General features: G+C 38.2%; 1 protein-coding gene and 1 pseudogene across 5 annotated transcripts in view; one reads left to right on the top strand and one right to left on the bottom strand.

Annotated features, from left to right (window-relative positions):
* Nucleotides 1–2,041: 2,041 nt before the first annotated feature.
* Nucleotides 2,042–22,771, bottom strand: LOC140531961 (coronin-1C-like; annotated as a pseudogene).
* FAR2 (fatty acyl-CoA reductase 2) overlaps nucleotides 17,953–24,061 on the top strand; it is a 177,052-nt gene continuing 170,943 nt past the window's right edge. For 2 of the 5 annotated variants that reach the window (XM_072654422.1, XM_072654418.1), the window contains exon 1: nucleotides 18,045–18,901. The gene's annotated coding sequence lies outside the window, so the exon portion shown is untranslated. The other 3 variants (XM_072654420.1, XM_072654419.1, XM_072654421.1) reach the window with 3 other exon arrangements.

Raw genomic sequence — 24,061 nt, 5'->3', positions numbered from 1 at the left:
TCCATTTACTTAAAGTCTTTTTGGAAAAGAAAGATCTAATTAGTCTTGAAAGGTGTAGGTGTGGTCATACCTAAAATAGCAAAAGGAGATGAACTTGATGATTATCTCCAAGTCCCTAACCATGCAAAGGCTGTTGAGTCCATAAACAGAAGTTAGTCACAAACTGTACTTGACTTTCCTTTCACTAGACCATTTATTGTGTTTTGGTGAAAGAAAAAGGATTCAAATTAAATTGTCTTCCACTGTGTAATCACCTGTGGTTGAAGTACAGGGAGTTCCAAATGTCTTAATGCAGTTTTAAGCTATTAAAGCTTAAAACACCCTGTACTTCAATCATGGGTGGCCACACAGTGGAACACAATTTGAAACTTTTCTCCTTTGAGCTTTAATAGCTTAAAACTGCACTAAAAACTTTTGGAACATCCTGTAAAGGAAAAGCTACTGTCCACTATGAAATGTTTGGAGGGCTTTAATACCAATCTGATCTGGAGTATCACACTTGAAGTTCTGGTGTTAGTATTAGAGAAAGTAGGTATCCTAGCAGATTCGTGAAAACTAGTCAAGAAAGAGAGTATCCAAAAGGAGAAGGTGATCAATTACCAAATGTAACAGGTCAAAAAGAATGAGGACTGAGAAAAAGCCCAGAGATGGTGACTTTGGCAAAAACAATTTCTAATGATTTGTTTCTTAAACGTTGTTCTAAGATTATATTTTTTATTTCTCGAAAAATGATTCAAAAACATCACACATCAGCTGGGAGGAATCATGGGGAGCTTGGTGAACCTGAATACAACAAGATTAAAGCAGTTTTTCCAAAAGACTACTTCTCTTTTTCCACTGACTAGCTCCCTTCTTCTGGGACCTGAATACCACCCCATCAAAGCTAATCTAGTAATATCTTGTTCTCTAAATTCTTCTTCCTTCCCCCGTTGCTTCTACATCACTGTCTCCAGTTAAAGCTTGCTACAGTAAAATTCTTGCTTTGTGTCTTTTATCATCTCACCTGATCATTTTATAAAACCTCCTCTATATCCCCAAACTGCTGATATATTTTTGTACAGTCATACTGAGGACATGTGGAACAATTCATAAGTGTTTCAAGTTAAAGAATAATCTTATATGTAGCAAATTGAAAGTTGATTAATAATATATATCATATATTGAAACTAACAGGCTATTGAACTTGGATTCAGAGTGTCTGTTGGTAAAGAATAAAAATGAAGACACACTCCAAAGAAAGTAGCAAACTAGAAATTTAACTATGAGGAAGTAAAGAAATAAATTTTTAAAGATACAAGAGGCAAAATCTAGAGAAACAATTAACAAAACACAAGGCATAAAGTTCACTTTAATGAACACCTCTAGACAATTGTCAGAAGGAACCGAGGCTTATATGGCACCTAACATTTGAGGACAGTAAATTGCTTCTCTGACCTGATGAAAATCTTATTTCTGTGCAGGGTACTATCATTAGAATCAGGCATACAGCCTTCAGGAAGTGTGTTTTCTTGAATACCTATGTAATTGTATCCTATGTAACAACAAAAGGGATATATTGTGGTATGAGTACTCATTCTTGCTTAGTCTGACACCCAGGAGAACCTCAGGGCTAATTCACAGCAGGTGCACTCCTTTAGTTAACGTTAATTGTAACAGCAAAAATAGTAATCACGTTCTGTTGTACAATAGCAATTTGCTCCTTAATGTGACTTGATAACATAATTATAATACCATAAATACAAACTTAATAATAATGGTTTACACTGATAGCTCATTTTCAAGTTTAGAAGTGCTTTCCTACATAGAGTCCCATTTATTTCTTAATAGCATCCTGTGAAGTCAACAAGATAGGTTATAATTTTTTTTAACAGAAGAGAACACTAAGTCTCGAGGGAGATGAAATCATTTACCCAAGATCATATGACTAGTAAACAGTAGAACCAGAATTAGAACCCTGGTCTTTCTGATTTAGGAATCAGTATTATTTCAACTACACTCTACAAATTTAGGCTATTTTATATGCTCTTTTAATGTGCTTAATTTACACAACACTGGCACCATCTGTCACTCCCTTCAAAGGGCTAATCAGGTCACATTTCTTATTCACTAAAGGATTATTGTCTGGGATGTTCTTCTTGACTACCTTGACTACCTGGTTCTTACTATAATTCCACCATATTTCAGGGAAATGAGGAGAGAATCAGCATTATTCACTTCAAACTACTTTTCTGCTTCCAGAGAAGCTTTTGGCCCTGTTCTGTCCAGAAATAGGTCATCATGAAAAAGAGCAGATTTCTGGGAGCAATCAAAATAGTGTATTCATACACTTTCTCTTATGAAGTTTGAAGAATGTAGCAATCTCACATTTGTTAACATTGAATTCTTTCTTGGTCATGTAACGCATACCCCTTAGAGGCTTTTACTACTGAAAATGTAGAGTTAGGGAGGCGGAGCCAAGATGGTGGAGTAGAAAGACACACATACGCTAGCTCTGAACCCACAGCCCATAAAATATCTGTTAAAAAAAACTCCCAACAAATTCTGGAGCAGCAGAAGCCACAGAACAATGGAGCAGATGAGATTTCTGTTCCAGAGAGCCTGAAAACCTCTCACAAAATGTCCGTCAAGCTGCGGACCCAGAGCTGAGCCCAGCCCTGCCTTGGCTGCGTGGCACCGAGAGAAGCAGATCCGAGCAGGCTTCAAGGACAGAATCTCCAGCTGCCACGCAGGTCCTTCTACCCACAGGTGATAAGGGTCAGTGAGAGGGTCTCTTTGGCGGGTCAAGAGGGGAGTGGGGTGCCCTCTTAACTCAGGCCCCCTCAGGAGGCAGCAGTGGAGGCAGGAGCAGACCAGGGCTCCCCAAGCAGGCAGGAGCCTGGATCCATTGTTGAAGGTCTCTGCATAAACCCCCTGAGGGAACTGAGCCTGTGTGGCGGCCCTGCCCCCACCCCAGCACCTGAACTTAATCTCACACTGAAGAGCAGCCCTGCCCCCTCCCAAAGCACTGAGGCTGGGAAGCAGCATTTGAATCTCAGACCCCAAGCCCTGGCTGGGCGGATATGGAGACCAGGTGGGTGTGAAGAGAATATTCAGAAGTCAAGTCACTGGCTGGGAAAATGCCCAGAAAAGGGAAAAAAACTAAGACTATAGAAGGTTATTGGTGAACAGGTATTTCCTCCCTTCCTTTCTGATGAGGAAGAACAATGCTTACCATCAGGGAAAGACACAGAAGTCAAGGTTTCTGTATCCCAGCCCACCCAATGGGCTCAGGCCATGAAAGAGCTCAAAAAGGATTTTGAAAATCAAGTTAGAGAAGTGGAGGAAAAACTGGGAAGAGCAATGAGAGACATGCAAGCAAAGCATGAAAAACAAGTAAACACCCTGCTAAAGGAGACCCAAAAAATGCTGAAGAAAATAACACCTTGAAAAATAGGCTAACTCAATTGGCAAAAGAGGTTCAAAAAGCCAATGAGGATAAGAATGCTTTCAAAAGCAGAATTAGCCAAATGGAAAAGGAGGTTCAAAAGCTCACTGAAGAAAATAGTTCTTTCAAAATTAGAATGGAACAGATGGAGGATAATGACTTTATGAGAAACCAAGAAATCACAAAACAAAACCAAAAGAATGAAAAAATGGAAGATAATGTGAAATATCTCATTGGAAAAACAACTGACCTGGAGAATAGATCCAGGAGAAACAGTTTAAAAATTATGGGCCTACCTGAAAGCCATGATCAAAAAAAGAGCCTAGACATCATCTTTCATGAAATTATCAAGGAAAACTGCCCTGAGATTTTGGAACCAGAGGGCAAAATAAGTATTCAAGGAATCCACAGAACACCGCCTGAAAGAGATCCAAAAAGAGAAACTCCTAGGAACATTGTGACCAAATTCCAGAGTTCCCAGGCCAAGGAGAAAATACTGCAAGCAGCTAGAAAGAAACAATTCAAGTATTGTGGAAATACAATCAGGATAACACAAGATCTAGCAGCTTCTACATTAATAGATCGAAGGGCGTGGAATAGGATATTCCAGAAGTCAAAGGAACTAGGACTAAAACCAAGACTCACCTACCCAGCAAAACTGAGTATAATACTTCAGGGGAAAAAATGGTCTTTCAATGAAATAGAGGACTTTCAAGCATTCTTGATGAAAAGACCACAGCTGAAAAGAAAATTTGACTTTCAAACACAAGAATGAAGAGAACCATGAAAAGGTAAACAGCAAAGAGAAGTCATAAGGGACTTACTAAATTTGAACTGTTTACATTCCTACATGGAAAGAAAATGTTTGTAACTCTTGAAACTATTCAGTATCTAGGTACTGGGTGGGATTACACACACACACATGCACACGCGCACACACACACATAGAGACAGAGTGCACAGAGTGAATTGAAGAGGATGGGATCATATCTTTAAAAAATGAAATCAAGCAGTGAGTGAGAAATATATTGGGAGGAGAAAGGGAGACATGGAACGGGGCAAATTATCTCTCATAAAAGAGAAAAGCAAAAGACTTTTTAGTGGAGGGATAAAGAGGGGAAGTGAGAGAAAAACATGAAGTTTACTCTCATCACATTCCACTAAAGGAAGGAATAAAATGCACACTCATTTTGGTATGAAAACCTATCTTACAATACAGGAAAGTGGGGGAGAAGGGGATAAGCAGGGTGGGGGGATGATAGAAGGGAGAGCATGGGGAGGAGGGAGCAATTTGAGGTCAACACTCACGGGGAGGGACAGGATCAAAAGAGAGAATAGAAGTAATGGGGGGCAGGATAGGATGGAGGGAAATATAGTTAGTCTTATACAACACGACTATTATGGAAGTCATTTGCAAAACTACACAGATTTGGCCTATATTGAATTGCTTGCCTTCCAAAGGGAAGGGGTGGGGAGGGAGGGAGGAAAAGAAGTTGGAACTCAAAGTTTTAGGAACAACTGTCGAGTACTGTTCTTGCCACTAGGAAATAAGAAATACAGGTAAAGGGGTATAGAAAGTTATTTGGCCCTAAAGGACAAAAGAGAAGATGGAGACAAGGGCAGAGAGGAATGACAGAAGAGAGAGCAGATTGGTAATGGGGCAATTAGAATGCTCGGTGTTTTGGGGTGGGGGGAGGGGACAAAAGGGGAGAAAATTTGGAACCCAAAATTTTGTTAAAATGAATGTTAAAAGTTAAATAAATTAATTTAAAAAAAAGAAAATGTAGAGGTAGTGGACATTTGGAGATTCATTTGTGATCTCAAAATAGCAGATGAAACTGTTACCTTTTCCACGTAAATATTATTTTGGTATAAGTATCATAAACAGGCAGTAAAATCTAATTTTATCTATTTAGAGGAGGGCAATAGGCTCCTATATGCCTTTTTTTTATTCCAGAATGCAGATCAACATACACTAATGTAACTGAAACTAGTGGTGAAACATTGCCATCTGCCAGAATGATAGTTCTTATCATTTTTGAAGGGCTGAGCTCCTTCATGTGTTTTTTTTTTTCTTTCTCAGAAACAATTTCTTACTTCCTGGGATCAATTACTCTTACTTTTATTTTTGCCTTTGGATGCTGTGCATATCAGACTGTCATTTCTATTACATCTCACATTATAAATCATATCTAAGCACATATCATCCAAATTTATGAGGGCTTCCCCTATTCCCACATTATATGTGTTTATGACATTATCACCGTCTGCACTAAACAGAATGTTTCATTCAGTCAGATGCCAAGCTATGATGCTAACTCTCTTTGAATGCCCTTCCAAAATGAACACTGATTTAGTCAGGGAGAGAGAGTCTATCTTCTGGGATGTGCGATGCCATAACTATGCAATCTTCTGAACTACTGGCAATGATTTGGTTATTGTATAACACAGCTCTAAATTGAAGCAGATGGCTTGTCTAACCTCTGAAACATAGTGGTTGAGTGACTGTGAGAAGTCGCTTCTCTATCCCAGACCATAAGTTTCAGACAAGTGCTAATCTGTATCAGTAGAGGAAGTTTTCATTCTGGGACCACCTTCGCAGTAATAAAATTGCAAGTCTGTACTGGAAAAAAAAGTCAATAGTAATAATAATAATACTTATATAACTTATATAGTACTTATATACACTTATATAACATTTTAAAGTTTGCAAAGCTTTTTACAAATGTTATCTCAATTTTTCCTCACAGCAGTTTTGGGAGGTGGATGTTGCTATTATCATCCCCATTTTACAGAGGAGGAAACTAGAGCAGACAAAGATCAAGTGACTTGACACATAGTATATGAGGCTGGATTGAAAGTCAGGTCTTCTTGACTCTAGGTCCAACTTTCTATCTATTGTGCAACCTAGCTCTAAATCCTGAGATCAAATCAAGTAAATGAGCATTTTTGAGTACCTATTATGTTCCAAGAACTATGATAATAATAATAATTAATGTAATTTACAATATGTCAGCAAACATTTGTGAATAGAATACTTTAGGAATAATAAAGCTATAGAATTTATTGATATATCTGTTGGGAGCCCTGTCAGATAGGGCTAGTATGAGGCCGTTGCAGAATAGATAGCATGTATACTGAGCAATGAGAGTCAGGTTGGTTCAAGTAGCTGTCATGAGGGTGAGTCAAAATCAATTTATCTCTGTTTTCCCATTCAATCATTTTTTGAAATCATTTGCTTTCTTACCCAGTTTATACCCCATGATCACCACTTTCAAAAATTTTCTTGCTCCTCTTTCTTGACTGGTTATATTTGTGTGAAGAAGCAATGTCTACTATAAGCCTTCAGGTTGAAAGAGAAGCCTCAGGCCTTTATCTCTCCACCTTGAGAGATATTGTTGTCACCTTGTCTAAAATCATAATTGCTACACCTTCATTTTTATGTTTAGCTGAGTCAAAATAAGTTTTGCTATAACTTTGTAGCTCAGTATGCTAACCTCTTCCATTTTATGGCTGAATTCATACTATTAATATTCACAGTCATGATGGTTAATTGTTTAGTTCCATCTATTTCTATTTTCTTATACATTTTTTCTTTTCTATGCTTCTCTCTCCTTACTTATTTCAAGTTTTTTCCCTTTCTTTCTTTTACTTTTAACATTTTCTTCACTATTCCCTCCCTAAACTTTAAAGTTTATTTTACTTATGACTTTCTGCGATGTTCCCCTTTCCTCTCTTCCTATTCCTGTCTGAATCTCTGTTGAGTTTAATACATTTTTACACCAAACTCTCTGTGTGTTTTGGTCTCTTTTGATCAGTTTAAAGTCATGCTTAAGTAACACTTCCTCCTGCATGCCTTTTGTGTGTGCATATAGTTCTACTTAAAGAATCTGATTGTGTTCTTACCAAGTTCCTTCACCTTCTATGCAACTTTACCTTAATATATCCCCCTTTTCTTTTTTTCTTACTGCATATTCAAGACCTAGCAAAATGATTTCTAGGCAATCTATCTCAATCAACTACTTCTCTGACCCTTGTGGTAAATGGATTCTAAAAGAACCCTTTTAACATCCCTTCTCTCCATTCAATTTGAAGAGTTAATTTTTTAAAACTCCCTTCTGATTATTTACTTGTAATTACTTATTTTTTCTCAACTTCCATATTTATTTATTTATTGCTAAATCTGGTTTGATCCTTATTTTTGTTCCTCAATTGTTTGGTACTTTCTAACTGTTGGTAATTCTTTTTCTTTTGTCCATAAGTTCTGTATTTTGCATATGCATTCATGGGAGTTTTCATTTTGTCATTTCTTTCAAGAACTAATGGATTCTTTCTATTTTCACATTGCCCTATTGTTCTATACATCTGGGAAATTTTATTTGATGTTTTATTGAAATATGAGATTCTTTTTTTCCAGATTCTTTTTTCAATCATGGATTTCACTCAGTCTTTTGATCCTTAAGCTATCTCTCCTTGATCTACTTTCTTGGTCACTTGTTTTAAATCTGACATATCTTACATTTTCTTTTATTTTCTCATTCCTTTGACTCAGTTTTAAAAATTCTTATTCTTTCTTTGTAACAAGACATGCCCACCCAGAGCCATAATAGAGTTTGAGGTTTTATCCCACCAAGACTGAGGTCAAATTTGCTCCTTTGTCTTATGAACTCTATTTCCTCTTCTTATAAAGGAAGGGAAGTAAAGAAAGATGGAGGGAGAAAATAAGCATTTATTAATGATTTATAACAGACCTGCTGATGTCAAACAACTTGATGTTGGCCAAGGTAATTACACTGACCAAAATATCTCACTTTGCCTCCTGTACAGGCATTTTCATGGTGCCAGTATAAGCCAGGTAGTGCACTAAAGTACTTTGCAAATATTGTCTCATTTGATCCTCACAACAACCCTGTAGGCAAGTAATATTATCTCCACTTGGGGAAACTGAGACAGACAAAGACTAAGTGAATTGGTCAGAGTCTATTTTACTCAAATAAAACAGGATAAATAAAAGGAGATGGGATTGTAATGGATACTAAGAAAGTATAGTCATATGTAAGGCAATCTAAGCAGTGGGAGAAGAAGAAAAATATTTGTGTAAAAAGCAAAGGAAAAAGAAATAGTCATTATTTTGTCACTGGAGTACACTACAGACCACCTGGACAGAAAGAGAAAATAGATTAAAAGTTTTGAAAATAGACCACAAATCTGACATAGAGGCATAATGGGAAACTTCAATGTTTCAATTCTCCCCCCTTCTCCTCTCTCTCTCTCTCTCTCTCTCTCTCTCTCTCTCTCTCTCTCTCTCTCTCTCTCTCTCTCTCTCTCTCTCTCTCTCACACACACACACACACACACACACACACACACACACACACACACACAAAATAATCAGTACTTTTTCAGGTATATAGTACTTTCATTAAAACAATCTTATAAAGTACAAATGAAAATGCTATTATCTTCACATAATAGACTTTATCATTGGCTTGATGAAACCAAACAACTTGATGCTATTGAAAGTAATTACACATCAAAATAGCTCACTTTAGCTGCTCTGCTGGAATTTTCATGGTACTTTATACTAGTATTCTACAAGAATTGTTCAAACCTGTTAGCCTTCTCTTGAACCTTATCCTGCTTGACTCTCTGCTCCATTGCTACTGTTGATCATCCTCTAGAGTTTACTGATACTATTCTCTTCTGATTTTCCTCCTACCTGATTGCTTCTTATCAGTCTTCTTTTGCCAGCTCACATTCCATATCATGCTCCCCAAATGTGGGTGCATACAACTTTAGCTTCTGTCTTGGGTCCTGTTCTCCACTCTCTACATATATTCTCCCTGATTTCATCAGCTTTCATGGGTTTAGTTATCATTTCAATTCAGATGACTGTTATATTTATATAGACATCTAGATAGATTAGATAGATAGATGATAGATAGATAGATAGATAGATAGATAGATAGATAGATAGATAGATAGATAGATAGATGATAGATAGATAGACAGATAGATAGATAATGTGTCTAATGGGGAGTTGGTTATAAAAAACGTAAGTAAAAGGAAAAGACAAATATCTGAACTCATTTCTTGGAACCAGGGAAAAATACAAAGCAAAGGCAATCTTCCACTCTCACCAGTTCAATTAATGACACCTGTGCTGTATGGGTGAACTGCTACCTTCACCCTCTGGATGTGGTAGGAAAAAAGCAAGAGCCAAAAAGAACAACAGTCCTCATCTGGTCCACTTTAAAGATGCAACTGTTCTAGCTATGAAGCCAATGAAAGAAGGCTACCTTTACCCACATGTTATGGGATGAAGGACATTTCCATGTTGAACAATCTGGGCATGCTCCAAAGGCTCCCCAGCATGTCTCCATGTTAACCTATTGGGAATTCCTATGCAAGCCCAGCTACACTTGTATTTAACTACTTTGTTGTATTTAATCACTTTACATTTCTTCCAAATATGTACTTTAATATTTGTAATATATAATCTCCATAAGATTAGAGGTTCTTCTTTCTTTGTATGTGTATTCCCACTACCTGGACAGCTAGGTGGTGCAGTGGATAAAGCATCTGAGTTCAATTCTTACCTCAGACACTTGACACTCACTAGCTGTGTGACCTTGGGCAAGTCACTTAATCCCAATTGCCTCATCCTGGGTCATCTCCAGTCATCCTGATGAATATCATGTCACTAGATTCAGATGGCTCTGGAGAAGCGAGGCTGGTGACCTGCACAGCCTTCCCTCACTCAAAACAAAGTCAAGTGCAAGTCATGTTATTCTTTCTCTGATGGCATGGTCTTCTTCAGCAACGAAGGACCAACACACACACACATTCCCACTACCTAACACAATGCCTGGCTATTAGGTGTTTAATAAAAGCTTGTTGATTGGTTTTTCATACTAAACAAAATCAAAACCTCATCTCTTTTATCCTCCTCAAGATTTATATGCCCAAGGAGGACAGATTCAAGGCAGAAGAATGGTAGAAAACAGTGCAGTAGGCTCTCTTCCATAAACTCTTCCAAACAGATCTAGAACATGAACCAGACTGAATTCTAGTTCAACCTAGTTCAACATAGGGAACCTAGTTCAACATAGGGAAAGAGACAAAGTAGTTTGTAAACATTGAGAGTAAAGTTAAGCAAGAGCATGCCCCTCCAGAGAGAAATAATGCATCAGGGCGTTCCTCGACCCATAGTGGGGCACAGTGATCAGGACAGGTGTCACCTGGCAGCATTGCTACTCACTAGCCAGTTCTGAGTCAAAGATACAGGGAGGACTGAAAAGAGAACTTGTGCAACTGAGTGTCGTTCTCAGGGAAGGGAAGCTCTGAGCAGTGAATTGAGAAAGGAAGAAGTTCAAAAGTAAACAGCAACAGCAGTAGAAATATGGCGCAGAATCCTGTCTCAGAGGGTCTCACTTGCAGCAACTAGCCCAGTCTGTAGAGGAATAATCAAGGCAGGAATTCCAGGCCAAAGAGGAACCTACAATTCTGTCATTCTGAGCCAACAGAGCTGTCCTGATAGGTTGATAGGAGATGAATCCTGCAACAGTTTACTCTTGTACACACCCAAATTCAAGCCACAAACCTGCAGAACTCAAACCAGGTGGGAAAGTAAACAGATTTTGCCCTGGATCAGACCACTTTGAGAGCACTGAAAGCTTTCAGGCCCTAGACTGTCCCTGAGATACTAGAGTAACATAACACTCTCAAGAAAGCAGCAATAGCATTGGCTAAGACCTTCTGTCCAGAAATGTGGCAGGGCCCAACCCCAATATGAAGTCTAAAGTCAAAAAGTAGGCAGGAAGAACATGCAAACAAACAAGCAAAGAAAAAACACCAAAAAGAGCTATAATGGTGGCGACAATGCTCAAGACATAAACACAGAAAAAAAGAGAATGACTCTAAAATATCTATAAGCAATGCATGAGAAGAAAAAATAGCTTGGGCACAATCTAGAACTCCTGGAAGAAAGGAAGAGTTGTTGTTTTTTAAGGAGTTTAAATGTTTTTATAAGTAAAATAAGAACATTTTAAGGAAAAGTTGAAAAGATATTAAAGCTTTGGAAGAAATAATTAGAAAGAGAATTAACAGTTTGGCATAAGAGATATAAAACCTTGCCCAAGTAACAAACTCTTTGAAATTTCAGATGGACCAAAGAGAAGCCAATAACTCCATGAAGCAAGAAGAAATACTAAAAATAAAGTCAAAAAGGTGAAAAAGTAGAAGAAAATGGAAGGTATTTGATAGCAAAAACAACAGACCATATAAACAGAGTGAAAAGAAAAAATTTAGGAATCCAGATTATCTGAATGTTGTAACCAAAAAAAAAAAAGAGCCTAGACATCTGATTTAAGGAAATCTTAAAAGAAAACTGCCCAGATCCTTTGGAAATGGAGGGCAAAGTGGAACTAGAAGGAATTCATTGATTGCTTCCTGAAAGAAACCCCAAAATGAAAATTTCCAGGTATATCATAACCAAAATCCAGAAGATAAGAGGACTACCTGAGTTTGGGGGGCGGAGGGTGGGCAGGAGGAAGGGAAAGGAAAGTTAGGAAATATTATCTCAATATAGTCAGTGTGCACAATCTATACAAACAAGACAGAGGGGATTGACACTTTTACCTCACTTTGATCTGAGCTGGTCAAAAAAAGGAAAATATACACAAAGAGCACAGAAATATAATTCTCTCAATAGGGAACTAGGAGGGAAAGAGGGGAGGAGGGAATGGATATAGAAGAAGAGTAGATTAAAGTAGAGATTATTCTCAAGCAAAACAAAGTCTAACGGTATACAGAAATATTCATAACCCTTTTTGAGAAGACGAAAGGAATCTGAGGGAATGTCCATAAATTAGGAATGGATAAACAAATTATGTATGTAAATGTGATGATATATTATTGTACTGAACTCTTATTACCATAAAGACCAAACAAGATTCCAAAGAACTAATGATGAAACATGCTCTCCACTTCCTGATAGAAAAGTGAAGGATTCAGAATAAAGAATGAGAGTTTTTTAATATTGCTACTGTGGAAATTATAATTTTTTAATGAATTTTGTTTGTCTTGTATTCTCAGTTGAGGAGGAGGAGTATGAAGATGAGAAGGCAGATCATGGCAGATTAAGATATTTTAAGAGATTTATTATAAACCTTTTCTTTGACCTATACTTGCTATTGATGAGGGCTGGAAGAGGGATGTGAGACCCCCACAAAGACCTGGGCACCAGGGGCAGGTAGTTTGGAGAAAAATTCATGGACAAGCATTGTTGAGGTCAAGGTAAAGATTTATTATGCTTTTCACATGACAAGAGTTCTTAGAGAACCTGTAACCTTAGAGGGGTACAGGGAAAGTTTATATAGGATATCCTATAGGAAACATGTGCCAAATACGCTAACTAGATGTTTTGAGGTGGGATTAGGGAGTGGTTAAGAGTGGTCAGTTCGTAAAGGAACATGCATTTTTGGTATCTACTGCACAGGTATTTTACCCAAAGTTCATCAGAAAATAGCCCAAGGAGGGGCTACCTGGAGGTGTGGTTTTAGGCCTGAAACATCACTAAGTCAATTAGCGGTCAGGGCTGACTCAGAAATATCAGGTTGCTCTCATCAATGTCTTGTTAGACAAGATAAATGTAAGGGAGTATACGTATGTCTAAGTCTAGGATACAAATAATTGGTCAGTGAGTAGTAAATGTCATTATGACCCAGTGCACATCCTATTCAGCCAGTACACAGCTGGTTCAAACAAATAAGTTCTATAGGTGCAACTGGCTGCTATCAGGAAAGAAGATAACATTTGTTGCTGGGGCAGGTTGTGTCCTTGGGCTGGGGAGAAATTGCCTACAATAGTGTCTTGAGACTAGGGAGAAATGTAATTTTTGAAAAAGAAATGTGATTTTAGAATTGGGGCCAAAGCACATGCACCCAAGCACCCCATCAGTTCTATCAAAAAAGACCTCTCTATTCCCTTTTTCTTTGTATTCTCCAGCTTCTCTTCAGCCATGATGACAGAATCATATCTACCCTTCTGAGATACAATACCGTCTCTCAAGCTTTCAGTGTAATCCAAATTCACAGTTAAAACAGATATTTCTACAACATTCCATTTGACTTGAAGCTACAGCAACAACTACAGCCTTTGTAGAAGATGCTTTTCCAAGATTTCTTTAAGATATCTAATTTATAAATGACTTCTAGGTAGAAATATAAAGATTGTAAAATGTTCATGTAACACTTGTATTACAAGTATTAAGTAGTAAGCATGACTATTCTATACATAACAAACATTTGCTATTTATCTCACTGAAGGTCTTACAAAAAAAGGAGATTGACAGTCATTTGTGGGAGATATAATTTCAGTTTTTAGCATTTAAAAAAATCAAAGCATATTTTCCAAAATTAAATCTCTAAAGTGGTTTTTATTTTTAAATATATCTCTGTTTAGAAATATTAGAGGGTACATTTATAAAGGATTAAAGTCAAGAAAGTAACTGAAGTACAACGTCCTTTTGGAGGCTTGTTGAAATGCTAAAGAAGATTAAAAAAATGTAAAGGTTAACATGGAGGTTTAAACCTAGCTTGACTTGAGGCCTTCAAAGCCAAATAATTAAAAGTGAAATGCATTTTTAATATAATCCTCAAAAAGAAGAATCCTAGATCTTGTCCAACTCGACTACATTTCACATAACTCATTTGTGAATGTTTTGGATAAATAACCTTTTTTCTTCTTTAAGTGTTCCTGACTTGTTCTAGACATACTAATGCGAAGGCCATAGGAATAAATATATAGTCAGTTATGCAGATGCCACTGACAGCTCTGGCAAACATTTGTTTGGAAATGTTAAGAAAAGGAAGAAAAAGTTTTAGAGATGCATAAGTAAGAGAAGCTTGGGTTCAGCTGAAACATTAAAAAAGTTCTGCTCCAACACTGCATTCTAATTTTATCTGAACCTAAATATTTCAAGTAGGTTTCCCATAAACAATGTATTGTTGGTTTCTATTTTCTAATCTATGCTGCAGTTCTCCATTTTATGGACAAATTCATCCCATGCATACTCAGAGTTATGAAATTGTTTATTTCCCTCCATCCTATTATCTTATCATTTTTCCTGTTTTTGCCCCTTGCTCCCCATCTTCACAGAAAAGAGATGATGAAAGAGAAATAATATGAACATATAATTTGTAATTAAAGCAATTTTATACCATTCCACTGTCCCCAGTCTCTTCTTCTTACCCAGACCCCTCCAATCACTAGATCTAACACTCTTTCCTTCAACCTATAAAGTTGAACTTTATTTCATTTGTGATAGCTCCCTCCCCAATTCTACACTTCCCCTTTAACCCATCATCCCCTTACTGTATTATTGCCTGTTTCCTTGTTGAATTAAATATTTAATGTTAATATCTAAGATTACTCTATCAAAGTATGTGTATATACGTATGCGTGTGTGTATTCAGTCTTCCTTTGCCTAATTCAGAAGAATCAGGACTATGTGATGCTTGCTCCTCACACTTTGTTCATTTTACTAGACTTTTCCTCTTATACCTCTTACACCCATTATGACAAATAGTAAATTCTTCTTCATCGTTTCTTCCCTACTGTTTTCCTTTTTTCTTTTAGAAAGACTAGAACATAACCTCTCTTAATCCTTCTTTTTTGTCTTATTTAACTTACTTTGAAGACTTGAAGTCATTAGGATCCTAAAAGAGCATTTGTCTCTTCTCCGTCTATAAGGGTGGGGATCCTTACATCCAGAGGTCACATGGGACCCTCTAGATCCTCAAGTGTGACTCTTTGACTGAATCCAAACATTACAGAACAAATCTCCTTAATAAAAATATTTGTTCTGTAAAACTTGAATTCACTCAAAAGGACTTAGAAGGCTGTGTGGCCTTGAGACCCCAGATTCCCCACCCCTGACCTTATTAGAATCTAAGTACTTCACCATTAGCCCTTTTTGATTATTCAAATGTATTTACCTTTTTGTCAAATAGGGAGCTCTTATCCCCAGCAGCTGAGATCTTTGGGTCTATTAAAAACTAGGCTATTGTACCTAATTTCCCAGTACCAAATTGCTTTGATAAGTTCTATTTTGCAGTATAGTTTGAGATCTAGTCCTGCTAAATTCCTTCTCTTTTCCCTTCTTTTTTATTATGCCCTTTAAGATTCTTGACCTCCAGATGAACCTTGCTATTATTTTTTCTAACTATAAAGTAATTTTTTGGTAGTTTGATGGGGATGACACTGAATAAGTAAATTAGGTATTATGGTTGTTTTTATTATATTGGCTTATTCTACCAATCTGCAATTAATATTCCCTGATTATAAAGATACTTTTACTTGTATAAGGAATGTTTTGTATAGTTCATGTGTGTATTGGCAGGTAGATTGCCAAGTATTTTTGTAGTTATTTTAAATGGAATTTCTATATCTCTTCCTGTTGGATTTTGTTGGTAATGTCCTGCAATCTTTTCGCAGCCAAGAATTATTTCAATTAGTTTTTTAGTTAATTTACTTCACCTACTTTGAGTCAGTTATCCCCAGTGTTTGAGGGATTTGGGGGTTGTTTCATCCTACATAGAGAGATTCACTTCCCCAACTGTATTATATGGAATTCCAACTATATGATATGACTAAGAGATCATAAAGAAAGTTTCCAAGTTTTTATAATAATGAATATGGAATCTGCTATACAAAAAAAAATACTTATTATATTTGGTCATTTTCAGTATGAACATTTTCTCTATTTTGCTCAAAAATTCTGATGTTTCCAGTCTCTCCTGGAGTGCTCTTAAGGTTCCCTTCAATATCATCTCACATTCCAAAGAGTTTTGCTTGCCAAATAAGTTTGGAAAATACCGGTGTATCCATTCTCTGCTTTGATGAGATTTTGAGCTCTCAAAAAGTGGCATCTTGAACAGCAAGAATCAGAAACAACTGAATTCAATAGCACAAACACAAAATAGGCATCTAACAAATATTTATTAGATTGAAATGGACTAAATTTTTTCATATGAAAGAATTTAAATTTAATATCTCCTGCAGAATCAAAGGTCGGGTTCCCCAGAAGATAACTATCCTGGATTGAAGGTACTCTATTAATCTACATCCCTAAAGCTATAGCTCACAAGCCCCCAGCAATGCACTAACTTTTGTCAGCAAGTTGATACAACTAACTGAAAACAAAAACATCTGTTAAAATACCTCAAGAAAAGCAGTAATGTTTCTGCCATAAATGTAGGACACACTCTCTCCCAAATACATGTGGTATTAGTGGGAAGATTGGGTATACCCAATGTATTCATAAATAAGGGAATACTCTTAGGAAACATACATAGGCAAAGCCACTTCTGGCCCTGCAGGGTTCCAATATCTTTTTATATGGTATCTTCATGCTATTCCACTTGGATGTAGCATCATTGCTGCTCATGCCATTTTCCTCTGGAATCCCTGGGCCTACTTCTTTCTACAGTTTAACTGGACACCTGGACTCTTTCAGCCTGCTCAGTAGTAGGCCTGGCATTTCCTTCTGGATGAGTTGTTCCACTGATATTGTTTTATTTTATTTTTTTTTTTGGCCATGCGTAATTTTCTTAACCATGACATAAGAGATGACTCCATTAACTGACTGACTCCTTACTGAGCCAGTCACCCTACCCACCCTAATTTCATTAAGCAGTTGATTGAAGAACTTCTCCAGTGAACCAAAGGACTAAATGAAATGTAAACATCTCTTTAAAATTTCTTCAACAAGGTAACAATAGGCTGTTGCCAGTTTATAATATGCAAATTTGACTTGCAATCTGAAAAGGGAAAAAACTTAACAAAAGGGAAAAACCTAAACACTTGTTATCTGTCCCTTATATTTTGTAATTTTTGTCAGGCAAGTTGGGAGAATTCAGTTGATCAGGCTTAGCCTGTTCAATTCTGGGATATAAATAAGGATGGGTTTAAAACCTAGAACTGGGTAGAAGGACTGGAGCCTGCAGTGAAATGAGCTATCAATTTGGCTATAGAAGACAAGTGAGTTTCAATTCTGAATCCCACCTATATTTTTGTTTGATCCTGGACAAGACACTCAATTTCTTAGAAAAGTTCTGTAAAATGGGAAACACAACCGGCTATTATGAGGAAATTAGTTATTTTTATATTATTCCTATTTCCCTGAATGTCAAGCTTAATTGGCTACTATTAAAAAACTTTTAAATGAGTTCAAGGCACTCCTCTCCTTCTACTTTGTCACAGTAGTTTTACTTCAATTTATTTTCTGCCTAATAAAAAGCAGATGCACTTTTTTCAGTCTCTTGTGATCTCCCAGCTGATGTATTTCCACCTACCCCACAAAACGGCTTTCTTTAGCTTTTTGTCATCTATGGCTATTCTCTTTTAAAATGAAAGAATTGACAAATCCCAAGAAACCTATTAAGACAAAGAAATGAGGTTTTGTTTGTTTTTTTTTTAATCAAGTAAAGTAACTGCTAGGTAGGTGTCCCACCAGCCTCTAACACCATATCTGTCATCTCCAGAACCAGCGTCCTCCCCCAGCCCCACCCAGTCCAGCCCGGGATTTGGAAGCCACATGCACTGGGGTAAGAACCCTTGTTAAGTAGCTCTGGATTCTTAGAGCAACCATTGCAGCTTGACTACCTGGCACGCAGAAGAGAAGTCTTTTCTCCCACCCCACCACCACCCCCGAACTCCACCCCCGTAGAGCCATGCATGCTAGAGATAGGAGGGTGTTGGAGAAACCGTAAACTTATTTCTGGCAGTGTCACAGAGACGTTTCAGAGCTAAAGCTTCTGACATCTGCCTTTCCTTTTCCACCCCTCCCCCGTCCACCAGAAATAGAGGTTCCTTCCCCTTCCCCTACACCGCCCTCCCCCCCATTCCTACCAGAAAAAGCACAACCCTAAGTCCTTCCCTGAGCGGGGCTAAGGACCTTTTCCTAGTAAGCTTTCTCCACAGTCACTCCCTCCTCATCCTCCTCCCTCCCCCCCAAAAAAAAAAATTAGAAAAAGAAAAAAAAAGTGGGCCAAGAGAAGTAGCGGATCTGAAAGCATAATCCAGAATGAATGGAAAGATGTCCAGAATTCAGTCCTTGGGCAGCAGTAACCGGGGCCACAGCTAGCGCTTGCCTGAGCTACAATACTCCCCCAAGGGAGAACTAGGGGGCTTCGAGGCCGGGGAGAGCAGCGTGGTGTGGGAGCCCTTTCCGTCTGCGTCCTCCACATCCACGCGTGAAGGTTGCAGCCGCCGCTGAGCTGAGCGGGAGGCAGGCAGCCGCAGCAGCAGAGGGGAAGGTAGGAGTAACTTCCTCCCGCTCCACACCCGGGCTCCGAGCCGGATATTATAGTCATTGGCTGTAAGAGGAAGACCAGAGAGCAGTGTCCTCCACCGCCGGAGCTGGGTTAATTTGGTGTCTTTCCCGACCCTCCTCAGGGAAGGGCCGAAATAAAGGTAACGGCAGCTGCGCTTCTTCCCCTAGCCATCCCCTTTGCCGTGGGCGCATGGAAGGGCAGAGGAGACAGCTTCTGGAGGGCCCGGCCTCCAGGGGAGCTCAGAGACCAATGGGTTAGAGGAGTCAGCAGAGAAAAGAGGCGTTTGGGGGCTCCTAGGCTGTCATAGGCACGAACCTTTCAGCCAGAAGGCGACATTTGGAAAAGTGAAAAGTGAAGCTTGTGTCTGGCTTGGGAGAAAGAGGGGGAATTTTAGAAGCATCGGCTCGGGCAGCTCCATTGAAATTCGGTTATCCTTTGGGGGCCGGGCGCTAGGCTGGGGTTCACCCTGACTAGGAACAGACGGTGGAACGCGCTCTGGGTGCGGCCTTGCTGGAGCTGCAGTGGCTCCCTCGGGATATTCCTAGAAAGATTGGCGTAAAGGATGCAGGCCTTGGGGTGAGCTGGGGAAAGGGGGACCTCAAGCACTCGGATTCTGCTTTTGCACCACGAGCCACAGTCCCTGGGATGTATTCTGTCACCTTTACCTAAATCCCCAGGCTTCTTAAGATCGTCACTGTCGTCCCACCTGCTCCTACTCCTAACCAGCCCTTCAGGCAGTTCCAAAGAGCAGGTGGAGCAGCTTGCCCATGCAATAAAAAACGGCAGCTGGAATTCGTTAAGATGTGACCGACCCCAGAACGAAGTTTCAAACCTCCCTCCCTCTCCACCTACTGCCTAGGCATCTTGGAGCGAGGCTGGCAAGAATCCAGTTAAATCCTCAGACGTGTGATAGTGATACTTTGCCCGCTTCCTCTTATAGTTGAGGAAGTCCCCAGGCCTCAGCAACCTAATTTGTTAGGTGTGGGGTTTTTTGGAGGCTTCTGGGTTAATCCGCCCCACTCTGGGGCAGTTAAGATTTGAATGTTCGTGGCGGAGGGGACTGTTCCTTGCACAATTACTGTTGAAACCTTAGCCTGGAGCTTCAGGAATGGTGCCAAACTGTTTGCCCTGCTCTTTATTAATTTTGCTGGTCACTGGGGAGTTATGAACAGTTCCTGATGATGGGATAAAACTATTGTTTTGTTAAAGTGTGTTGCTTTGTAAGGCGATGGAGTTGTTGGCGTTTGTTATCCCTAAACTGCTAGCTGAATATCATTCAAGAGCTGATAACTCAGGATACTAGCTTTGTCCCTTCTTCAGTCACCTGCCCTAATTAAAATCCCCCACAGGGTCTGGTAGGAAAATGCAAGTGAATTTTTTGAAAATATGATTATTTCCTGAACTTTAGAAATTGTAGTAGGAGCTTTGACAGGGAAGGTGGCTAAAACAATTGTGCACCTGTGAAAGTTCTGAGTTTATTGGTGGATTTAATCATCCAAGCTTTTTGCCTCTGATTTGGCTTTGGTGTGATCCAAATATCACAGTGCTAAGGGTGAAATGTGATTTTAATTAAACTCCTGTACACTAGACAGCATTTGCAAATGAGTACATTTAGGAATATGTGTCCTTACAAAGGAACACACAGTTCTACAAGTTTCCATAAAAGTGGAGTAAAGATTTGGAGGACCCAGTTTTCATGGCAGTTTCTAGCCCTATTTCTTTTTGTGTACTTAAAATGCATATTTATATATGGTTTTACTTATACCTGTAGTTTATACATAACAGTCATTTCTTCAAGAAGGTGGAGGAGAGAAGCAATCCTCCCTTTCCCCCAGATTGAACTCTCTCATAACAAAGAAAAACACTCAAAACAAATTCAAAACAAAATCATACAGTGGGACATCTGTCAAAGTATCCAACATTCTATCTAGCTCAATTGTTAAGGGCTCCTTGTTCTTTATGAAGTTCTTACCTAGCTAAATTTCTAATCTCTTACTTTCTATACTGTCAAATGGGAGCAAATAATATTCTTCCTATTCCTAAATCATATATTTCTTGTAAAGGTGAATCTCTGTAAGAGATACTAACTTTCCCTGGGTAGGCAGTGTCAGATTTGTTCCAGATCAAGAAAGAGCCTCTAAAAATTTGCGTATGGCTCTTCCAACTTCAAAATATTTTGACATTTCCTTATTGTAGGCTTATAACCATCCTATGGGTCATAAAAGAAGACATTTTCCTCCATTTTGCAAAAGAAGGTCTCCATCTCAATTCTCAATTTTATCATTAGTTCCCTCCATCAATTTGGATTATCTGATATGTATATAACTATAGATGCATGTATATAAATACTGATGTGTGTATATATATTATATATATATATATGTATGAATGTGTATGTGTAACTACTGAGGGTAGTATATTTCCTTGTTGTCCCTTCCCACCTCTAATGTGGTTTTACCATAGGGGTTCACCAAGGTACCTAGGAACTTGTACTCTATTTCTTTCAAAGTTGTCACCTAGAAGAAGTTAAGGACCTAGAGAAATGAGAATGGAGGAGAATTTGATGACAATCTATATTCTCTTTTCCCTGTCTTATATGTATTTGGCATCAAGCTAATAATTTAGCTACTACGCAGAAAATTGAGTTTATATGATATAACATATATAGGTTCAGATCATAGACCTGAGACCCAGAAACTTCAAATTATGGGGAGACATTAATGTTAAAGTAGTAAGTTTGAAAGGAAATCAAACTGTATATGCTATTTTTAAAAATGAACAGAACCTTCAGTATGGCATAGTGGAAAAGTCAGTCAATAAAATTTTTGAAGTGTTTTCTGTTTTCCAACACTGTATTAAGTATTGAGGATACAAAGGCAAAACACTGTCTCATCTCTTAAGGAGCTCACATTATAATGGGGAAGTGAATGTGTAAATAACTAGATACTGGACATGCAAAATACATAAAGAGTAGATAGAATGTAATGATGGAGAAAGATAAGACTGAGAAAGGCCTTCCATAGAAGATGGGATTTGAGCCAAGTCTTGAAGGAAGCCAGGGAATTTAAAAGACAAGGGTCAGAAGGCAAAGAATTCAAGTTAGTCAATAAACATTTATTAAGTACCTTTTTTCTACCTGACATGGAGCTAAGCACTAAGGATATTGATAGGGAAAGACAAAAGATAGCCCTTGCTGTCAAGGAGCATGCAGTCTATTGCACAGAGATGGGAAATGGAGTATTGTGTTCAAAGACTACAATTAGTCCAGTATAGCTGGATTTAGAGTAAATGGAGAGAGTAAAGTTTAAGAAGATTAGAAAGGTAGAAAGGGACTAGGTTGTGAAAGGCTTTATATGCCATAGGACTTTATATTTGATCCTGGAGGTAATAGGAAGATGCTGGAGTTTTTGAGTAGTGGAGTAAGTGGTCATAGTTGTACTTTAGGAAAATCACTTTAGCAGCTGAGTAAAAGATGAGTGGGAGATGGAAGAGAATTGAGACAAAGATATCAATGAGTTTATTGTAACAGTGTAGGTAAAAAGTGATCAGACCTATGCTGGGTTGGTGGTTGTGTAAGTGGAGAGAAAGAGATACGAAGGTAGAAACTGCAAGATTTGGCAACAGAAAGGATATCTTGAATGAGTGAAAGTAGTGGGTCAAGGATGACTCCAAATATATCAGGGATGGAAGGCTGGGTGACTGAGAATAGCAGTGCCCTCAACAATAATAGGAAAATTGGAAATAGGAAAGGGTTTGGGGGAGGTTGGATGGGAGGGAAAAACTGAGTTCTGTTTTGAATAGGATTGTCAAGGGTTGAATTGGGAGTCAGAAAACTTGAGCCCCAGTTTTCTTATCTTGAATTTGAAAGGATTAGACCAGATAATCATGAAATAATTTTAAATAAAGGATTCCATGGATCTATTTTAAATTAACTAGAAAACATTGCAAGTACATAATAGCAAATTGTCTTTGACCTACTTACTTGCTTTTCATAATCCTGAACATGCATTACTGAGGATGTTTTTTTTAAATTTTTCCATCTGGAAAGACCTGAAAGTTCATTATCTTATTTCATTAGCACATGAACACTAAACTTGCTCTCCCCATTCCCTGTGCCCTATACATGTATAAAAAAGTTTAGTATGTGTACATTTAAATTAATGAACAGTTCCAATTAGTACATTCATTCTTCCTCACAAATCCAAGCACAGGCTCAGTAAGGATATTTTAAACTTCCTGAATAACATCAGTGTCCTCAAAGAACTCGTACCTGAAGAGTGAGACTTCTTTGTATGATACAATAGAAAAAAAACTTATTCCTCGGAGGTGGGATATTTGTGTTCTATAAATGTCTGAGCTGCTCCCTATCTTTGTAACTATGGACAAGCCAGTTATTTTATCTCTGCTTTCATTTCCTAATATGAAAAAGATGGGAAAATAATATCTAAACTACCTACTTCACAGGATTGTGATGAGGATAAAAATACTTTGAAAAAAGTCAATAGTTCCATGAAAATGTAAGGTAGCCTTACAATTCGTCTTTGAAGCCCATGTGAAAAAAAAATCCTAACTTCTATCAGTTCTTCCCAAAGTAGACTGACAAAGGTGGCTGAAAGAAAATAAGTGTTGAGGTTTGAACCCAGGGACACCAAAAACTGTTGAGGTTTCATGATGCGCTGTGGTGGAACTGTCTCAAAGAATTCAGTCAAACCACCTCTAATCCAAGTATAGCCATTTGTTAAGATTGATGCCTCTCTTGAAGCAGGCTAAGTTCCAAGAGGAACCCAGCAACTTCAGAGAAAACAAGGTGGATTTTTATAGGGTAAAGATGCAATTACATAACAAAAATTTACATAGAATATAGGAATATGATTAATATTTGAAAGGCAGAAGTAGTTTGTTTAGCAATTAGGTCATGGAGGAGAGGTCCCATCTATGGTTTGATGGTTACCCCCCAATTGGCTAGCTATTGTGGTCCTGTCTGATCAAGATAGATAGTTAGGTATTGTGCTCCTGTCTTGGGCTAGATGTATGATATGATTGTGATTGAATACAAGAACACACCTCTTCAAATATGTGGCAATGGGTCTGGACGTCATGGCTGGGCAAAGGCAATGGCTGGGTTCCCATACCTATTCTTTCTGTGAGAACTGTGAGTTTCAAGGACACACCTATTGTTCTAGTGACCAGTGAAGTATATATGAAGAGGTTAGGACATTGTTGGCAGGGCTAGATAGGTACTGTGGGACTGTAATGAAGTTAGACTTTTGGGACTATTAGGACTCCATCAATAAGGACA

The sequence above is a fragment of the Notamacropus eugenii genome, chromosome 3 (genome assembly GCF_028372415.1).
Source record: "Notamacropus eugenii isolate mMacEug1 chromosome 3, mMacEug1.pri_v2, whole genome shotgun sequence".
Taxonomy (NCBI): Eukaryota; Metazoa; Chordata; class Mammalia; order Diprotodontia; family Macropodidae; genus Notamacropus; species Notamacropus eugenii.
Note: the sequence above shows the minus strand (reverse complement) of the source record. Positions and strands in the feature narration are given on the sequence as shown.